Source organism: Eriocheir sinensis, chromosome 18 (genome assembly GCF_024679095.1).
Source record: "Eriocheir sinensis breed Jianghai 21 chromosome 18, ASM2467909v1, whole genome shotgun sequence".
NCBI classification, from domain to species: domain Eukaryota; kingdom Metazoa; phylum Arthropoda; class Malacostraca; order Decapoda; family Varunidae; genus Eriocheir; species Eriocheir sinensis.
Window position 1 is genome coordinate 17,624,642 of NC_066526.1, and position 7,500 is coordinate 17,632,141.

At 43.3% G+C, this 7,500-nt stretch overlaps 1 protein-coding gene across 3 annotated transcripts in view; it reads right to left on the bottom strand.

Moving 5' to 3' along the window:
* Nucleotides 1–7,500, bottom strand: part of LOC127000394 (major facilitator superfamily domain-containing protein 12-like) — a 41,266-nt gene that overhangs the window by 29,145 nt on the left and 4,621 nt on the right. The window contains exon 2 of one of the 3 annotated variants that reach the window (XM_050864084.1): nucleotides 885–1,059. The exons of the other annotated variants lie outside the window; for them this stretch is intronic. The gene's annotated coding sequence lies outside the window, so the exon portion shown is untranslated. The remainder of the gene's footprint in view (nucleotides 1–884; nucleotides 1,060–7,500) is intronic. 3 annotated transcript variants of the gene reach the window in all.

Below are 7,500 nucleotides of genomic sequence, written 5' to 3' on the forward strand. Positions count from 1 at the left end.
GTATAATGCAAGGGCTGCATGTTTAAAAGATATGGAGATTGTACCCAAACCTCACCCTAATCCTAAGTCCTAACCCAAATCCTAATCCCTTCCCAATCTCCTGAGCCCCCCGCACAACTCCCGCATACTATACCGCCCAAATGCGGCCCTCTGCGGATCCGTGATTTGAAAACTTGAATGCGCACGATAAATATATTATGTGACCGTGGTCCATGTGGGAAACTGATCAGCTGGCGTTGTGATGCACGACGCCAAAAGTTGCACCACCAGGTGCCACCTACGAGGTGCTGTGCCTGTAAGTATATGTTTCTCCGTTTACACCGACTGAGTCATGACTGACTGACTTAGTCGATTTTGATCATTTATTGCACGAATATTACATTGTTGACAACTAAAAATAACATAATTAATAGTTATTATTGCCGGTTTCCTTCATTACTTCATCCCGAATAGGTATAGCTCCCAGCTATCTGAACACAGTAATAATATTATAATAGGCTATAATAATAATGTTAATATGATAAGCTAAAATAATATTAATATAATAGGCTACCTATATAAAATATAACATGAGGGTATATTAATGATATAATAGGATATGGTAATTATAATAATATAATAGGTTACCGATGTTAATTTTGATGTAATAGGCTGAAATAATATTAATATAATTTGCTATAATGATAATAATAATAGTAATAATACCTAATAATAATAATTAACTAACTACCAAAGAACTATGCACATACTACAAGTTTGATCAGTTTTCCATGAGACTGCTTTGCTAGTGAAAATTGTGTGGTGTTCTTTTTTTTTTTTTTTTTTTTTTTTTTTTTTTTTACTGCCGACTACCAGCCCGCGGGCCATGGCGCTGCTTCGCTTACCGGCCGCCTCCGGCAAAATTTCAGGAACAAAAGTTTGTCCAGGGGCCTCCAGTCAGTCTGTTACGCCACTGCTCCCGCCCCCCTTGTGACGAAACCCATAACTGAGGGCATAGTCTCATGCGAATTGACTGTCTTGAGGTGTAGCTCGTACCTCCCCCCCTTCAGGCGGCAGGAGCTAGGGGCAGAAGAGGAGGGATAATGAGAGCGAGAAGGGGGAGAAGTAGTTGTGGTTAGGAATAGTTTGGGAGGGTGTTGGGGGGGGTGGGGGCACACTTTCCTTCGAATGCGTCAACATGACTCGTCGGGTTTGTGTTATTTTTCACGAGTAAACTTCTCACATAACACATATAGCAATGTGGTATGTTAGCCATAAATTATGTCCGGATGTTAATTGTAGTGTGCTGAAACATCATACTGATCCAACGATTCGTTTAGGAGATATTTGCGAAAAACAGCGTTTGTCCGCCGCTGAAATGTATAGTAGGTCAGTTTCAACGTCATGGTGGCCGCATAACAACTGTCACTTAGGTTTAGGACAGACCACCTAGTTTGGGCCTTAGGGTCTGTGTGGTCTGGTTATCTATGTAATTCTATGTAATTCTCTCTCTCTCTCTCTCTCTCTCTCTCTCTCTCTCTCTCTCTCTCTCTCTCTCTCTCTCTCTCTCTCTCTCAGCGTTGTGACACCTTCGTAATCAGTCGTAATCTCATAATCTCGAGTGTCTTACTATTTCAAGGCGAAACTCTTATTTTTTCACCTCCTCGCTCCCGTTCTTCCCTATTTATCTCTCCCTTCCCCTTCTTTATCTCCCTCTCCTACTGTGTGCAAGGTCCTTCCTCCCTCTCTCTCCCTCCCTCCCTCCCCCTCTCCTCCTCAATTACTCATGTTACTTATAGAAAGACAAACAAACAGCATAACATTAATAGCCGAGGCCATGATCAAGATCATGGTTGCAGCGTCATCCAGCACTGAGCCCATCTGTCCCCAGCCTTGTATTATATAACTAAATGCTCCATCCTCGCTTCCAGTTCCTATCCACCATTTTAGCATGTGGATAGTCGAGCCTGTGGCCAAGGTTAGAGGTGCAATGATACGTCCCCTCCCCTTGTCCTGCATACACTGAGCCTCACCGCCTGCAGCACTGTAATACAAAGACTCACAACCCGCCCCTCGGTAATAAGCCTTTGCATTTGAACGTGTATAGCAAATAATAATATTAACCTCTCTTCTGGCCTCACGTTCTTTTTTGCTATTGTTGGGGTATCGTATAGCGGGGACCTTTTTTGTTGCTATTTTTTTTTGTTATTTGACCTTGAGCTTCCTCCTTTGCTGTAAAAAAAGGTCATATCATCCTTATGTACTATAGACAAAGAGATGAGGTACGGATGGAAAGAGTTGCCAGGGGAATGTAGCAGTAACTCGTAGTACGCCCAAGCAGGTTCTTTATCTCTCCCTAAACCCATATTATGAGGCGCTGTTGGCGGCTTAGGAGAACCAACCGGACCGTAGTATGGGGAGTGGATGCCAGGGTGAGGAGAGAGAGAGAGAGAGAGAGAGAGAGAGAGAGAGAGAGAGAGAGAGAGAGAGAGGGGGGTGGGTGGGGGGTTGGTGCGGTAACTGGGAGGGCTAGGAGGTTGGGGTGACGGGGATAGGTAGGGATAGGGGTAAGGGGATGGGGTACATGGTTGGTGTGGGATGGGGAGGAGAAATGTGGAGCTGCAGATAGAAAGGGAGGGAGCGACGTACAGATTTGGCTCTCTTGCTGCTTGCTGTCAGGGCTTATTTCTCACCCTGTGCAACACTATATTTTCTAATGGGATTCTGTACTTCCTTGTTCTCCTAAGTTATTGGTAATTTCCTTGAGGCTGCAAAGGAAAAACTCTCTCTCTTTGGGTACATAAGAGTGTTAAAACGCTTAACTTTGACAATAACACTTCAGAAATGTTTTACTCACTTCATTTTTACTCTCATGTTCACCCCAAACACGTCCATTTATGAGGATTAACACGCACATTTTTTTTTTTCACTAATAAATCAGTCATGCGTCACTCACTTATTTTTTTGCTTACATGCTCCCCGCAAACCCGTCTATTTCCACAGCACAGTCCCGCCACTCCCGCCGCACTCATAACGTTTAAGTTGATACAGGTCAGGTAACTTTATTAATACATTCTGACGCTAGGGAACGCTCTGCAAGTCAGCCAACGTGGACACCAGCTAGATAAACAAACTCTTATGGCTGTTGTTTACTTTGGCGCTGTGTTAAAAATATTTGGTGTGGTTTCGTCGTAACCCATCCGGAACTGATCTATTTTTGGGCCACTCATCTCTGTTTGCTTTTATGGGAGCAATGCTGAGCGGGCTTGTTTTGTGTTTGTTTTTGCCCTTGAGCTCATCTGCATGCTGTAAAAAGATACTAATCCTTTACTGGCTAATAAGACCTCAATACATGCCAAATACACACGATTCATTACATATTTTTTGTTACACTTTTTCCTGCTAAAATATATCATTCAGATAAAAAAAAATTGTATAATCTGACGTGTTATATCTCGCATGTTGTTTGGCGGAGGCTGTGACTGAGTAGTTAGCGTGCTGGCACCGCGACCGGGAGATCCAGGAGGGACTCGGGTTCAAATCCTGGCCGCCGTACAGCTGGGATTTTTCAGTCACCGCCGAGTGGCCTAAGACTACCCACATGCTGCCCTGAAGACCACCTATTAACCCGGACTCTAGATTACCTCTCCAAAAAGAGGCTCAAAGATGAGCTCCGGGGGGCATCATGAGCCAAAACAAGATGGCGCCACTATAAACATTCGCCTGCGCCACAACGGGCTGGGCCGACCATCAGGCCCCTCCAGTGAAAAAGCCTAAAGGCGTAATAGGCCGCGACGTAAAAGAATCAATAAATAAAATAAAATAAAATGTATACTAACTTTAAGGCCTTACAGCTTGAATCAATCTCTGAACATTCACGCGCGTCTCTTCCCTAGTCAAATGAGAGTCGTTAGTTCAATGTCACACTCCCTCTTATTCATATTCTCTTATCTGCCTTTAAGTGGACCCCTTGAAGTGATACGCGTGTCTCCTAAATATACCTTAAATTTCTACATACTTTTTTTTGTACATTGTTGGCTTCACATTTAAGTTTTAGATTTTTTGTTTAAGCGTTCAATTGCGTGTAATGTTGACAAACGCACACACACACACACACACACACACACACACACACGTAGATTTGCCTTCCGTTTATGTATTCTGGCTAGCAAATTCAAGCATATAGCTATCAGAAAACGAGAGAGAGAGAGAGAGAGAGAGAGAGAGAGAGAGAGAGAGAGAGAGAGAGAGAGAGAGAGAGAGAGAGAGAGAGAGAGAGAGAGAGATCACTTCACTGAGTCATGTTTCTCTTATCACTGCTCTGGTTTATAATAGTAGTCGTAGTAGTAGTAGTAGTAGTAGTAGTAGTAGTAGTAGTAGTAGTAGTAGTAGTAGTAGTAGTAGTAGTAGTAGTAGTAGTAGTAGTAGTAGTAACAGTAGTAGTAGTTGTAGTAAATGCTTTTTGTTTTGTTTATAGTAGTAATAGCAGTAACAGCAGCAATATTAGTAACAATAGTTGTAACAGTGAAAGCAAAAGTTGTTATTACTGTTTTTTTTTCTTCTTCTTTTTCATCTTTTTTTTCTTTTTCGTCTTCTTCTTCTTCTTCTTCTTCTTCTTCTTATTATTATTATTATTATTATTATTATTATTATTATTGTCATCATCATTATTGATATTATTATTATTGCTGTTGTTGTTGTTGTTATCGTTGTTAATGTTGTCATGCATCATGACTGACAACAGACCACGCTCGACTCATTCGTAAACAAGCCAGCCGAGTGCCAAATCGTTCACAGGGCCACCACGTGAAAGAGAGAGAGAGAGAGAGAGAGAGAGAGAGAGAGAGAGAGAGAGACATAAATACATCGCCGTTACCCTCCTTCACTTCACGCTTCCTTTTCTTCTTCCTGTGTCTCCTCCTCCACCCTTTCTTTCCTCCTTGTCTCCCTCTCTCCCTCCCTATTCTCTCCCTCTCTATTCCTTCTCCCCCTCCCTCCCTCAATTCCCTCCTCTTAAGAAAACTTCGGTATCTTCAATTATGCCAATTTTCTCCCCGGACTTTAAACGGAACTCCATTGTACTCCAACTGTGTATCTCTCTCTCTCTCTCTCTCTCTCTCTCTCTCTCTCTCTCTCTGGTATGATTTTTTTTTGCTTTATCTCGTCTCCAAAACCACAAATATTCGGTCTTGCAATATTTAGGTCGTTCGATATCTTGTTCTTTCGTCCCTAGCAAGACAAATAAATCGTGATCACGTTTGTATACACTCGCCGCTTTCACATTGACGTGTTGCCATTTCCTTCTTATCTTCTTCGTTCCTCTGTTCTCTTTCTCAGTGCAAATGTACGTGTGGGAGTATATTCGTTTTCTTCTTTTCTTTATTTCTGAATGCGGAATAGAAGGTGAATCTGTGTGCCTTATAATCTTTTCTCTTTTCTCTATCCCAGTACGAATATATGTGTGTGGGTATATTATTCTATTCTCTTTATTTGTCAGCGCGTGGAAAATAGGTAGATCTGCTGACCTCACAATCTTTCCTCATTTCTCAAACTCAGTACATATATTCGTGTGTGGGTATAATCGTTTTTTTTTTCCTTAATTCTCAGCTTCGAAAAAAAAGTTGAATCCTCGTACCACATAATCATCTGTCCTCTTTTCTCTATCTCAGAACACTTATACATGTGCGAGTATACTCTTTTTCTTCTGTATCTATATGTCAACGTGGGAAGCTGCGCACCTTATAATCTATCCAAATTTATATCAGGCGTAATGTTCTCTTTGTAAGGTGGACGCCCTGAGCCTTAGCGCAGAGGAGTGTCAATATAAACACCCCAGAGACATATTTTGCTAAAGGAACGATTTCTCGGGAATATCTAAAGGGAAAACCGAGAGGAATATTTTTGTTGTTTTCCTTCCCGGAACGAACAAAACAAAGTGGGTGAACGACCGCTGTTCACGTGTTCGACTTGGCACTGAGAGAGAGAGAGAGAGAGAGAGAGAGAGAGAGAGAGAGAGAGAGAGAGAGAGAGAGAGAGAGAGAGAGAGAGAGAGAGAGAGAGAGAGAGAGAGAGAGAGAGAGAGAGAGAGAGAGAGAGAGAGAGAGAGAGAGAGAGAGAGAGAGAGAGAGAGAGAGAGAGAGAGAGAGAGAGAGAGAGAGAGAGAGAGAGAGAGAGAGAGAGAGAGAGAGAGAGAGAGATGCTCCCAAAATCTAGTCCTTGTACCCTCATTCACCTACATTAGCGCCCCAAAGATGGAGGACGAGGAAGAGGAGCCGAAGGACGACGAGGAGGAGGAGAAAGAGGAGGAGGAGGAGGAGGACGAGGAGGAGGAGGAGGAGGAGGAGGAGGAGGACGAGGAGGAGGAGGAGGAGGAGAACTCTAGTGACCCAGACGCGGAGGAAGACAGGAAGGAGATGTTGATTAGGTGCGTCTGGCTCCTCCTCCTCCTCCTCCTCCTCCTCCTCCTCCTCCTCTTTCTATAGAGTCATGAACGAACAGAATGGATGAAGAAACGTCTCTATCAGAAATACAGTCAAGCAAAGTGACTACACGTGTCCGTGGTAGAATGGTTAGCATGCCTAACTACAAATTCGCGAGCCTGGGTTCGAACCCCGGTCAGGGCAGTCGGCGCGCAGCCCACCCAGCTGTCCATCCTCCCTTTCAGAATAGTTGATTAATGGGTACCTGGGGAAACCTGGAAAAGGGAAACTGTGGTAAATTGGAAATTGTACTGGCCCTATGTGGGGTAAATTGGTTCTCAACCACCATAGGCTCAAGGGCCAATGGTGCGGAGCTAAGCACTGCAGCCTCGCGCAGCTGATAGCTTATCCTCCCAACTTTAACAGAGTAAATGTGGAAATCACTAAAGTTAAGCTCCACTCGGATCAAGAAAAACTGCAATAGGCGAAATAACAGAAGCAAGATACCTGATCCCTCTTACACCTTCCAAACCCCTTCTCAAATATAGTGAATCCGTGTGATGCATAGAGGTAATAACACGACTTATGGTGATATCACACACTCACTCTCTCTATACGCTGACACACACACACACACACACACACACACACGATAGCAGAGGTCTTTGGCGTGTGTGTGTGGGATAGGAAAAGTGCCAACACGTCTAGTCGTAGTGTGAGGGGAGGGAAAGATAATTATGTAGCGTATCGGAGTAAAGAGAAAGTGGTGCATGGTTAATAAAATGTGTTTGGGTGAATTGCAGTGACGTAAAGGTATGTAGAGTTAGGGTAATGGGAAATGTGTGTAGTGTGCTGGAGTGACAGGGCTTTAAGGTGACGGCATAGAGAGGGAAGCTGTATCAAGACACCTCTCCACCCGAAATTGACCTCTCTTTTGGCTACTCTTTACTTTTATCTTTTATAGGAGTGGCGAGTAGCGGGCTTTTTTTTTTGTACTCCTTATATTGCCCTTGAGCCGTGTCCTCTGATGTAAAAAAAATAAGGGGATAATGTATGGAGAAAAAAGCTATATAAAACGACTAAGGTGCAAATGGGCTAAAAT